This window comes from Solanum lycopersicum, chromosome 3 (genome assembly GCF_036512215.1).
Source record: "Solanum lycopersicum chromosome 3, SLM_r2.1".
Taxonomy (NCBI): Eukaryota; Viridiplantae; Streptophyta; class Magnoliopsida; order Solanales; family Solanaceae; genus Solanum; species Solanum lycopersicum.
The window spans coordinates 57917305-57917875 of record NC_090802.1 but is presented as its reverse complement, the minus strand read 5'-3'; positions in this window follow the sequence as shown (position 1 = coordinate 57917875).

Here is a 571-nt window from a genome sequence, read left to right as displayed (position 1 = left end):
TGAACATGCTTCATTTGGAGATACACGAAGGAAAGGCGAGAGAGGCGAAGATAGATATTGAGACTGCTGTGTTGTTGGCCAGAAGCGCCGCGCTCGACGAGGAGTTGGCGACCCATAGCAACCTAAAGGGCGGAGAACACCTCGCCCGTGATCGGGGAGCAGATAACAGTGGCCCCGTCCGTGAAGTGATTGAGGAGGATGATGAAGAAGAAATCGTCTACAAGCCTCCATTTTCGACTGTCTGAAAAAAAAGAGGGGGAATGATGCAGCCACAAGACAAGAAATCGCCAAATGTTGACTTCTAGAAATTTCAGTGTTGTTTTTCAATTCCCTTGTAATCACAACGAAAGAATGAATGGAAATTTTCATCCTAAAATCCGAACTACGTTGGGCCTTAATTCTCCCCGTGAGATACGTAGGCAGCCTTCTCGGCCCGACCCCTATCACAGAAAATTTTCATTCTCCTCCATGTTTCGAAGATACGAAGATAAGATCAACGGACGTCGCAAAGCAGCTGCAAGAAGACCATAGCTCGCATGATTCAGATTTCCCAAGATATCCTCAAACAAAG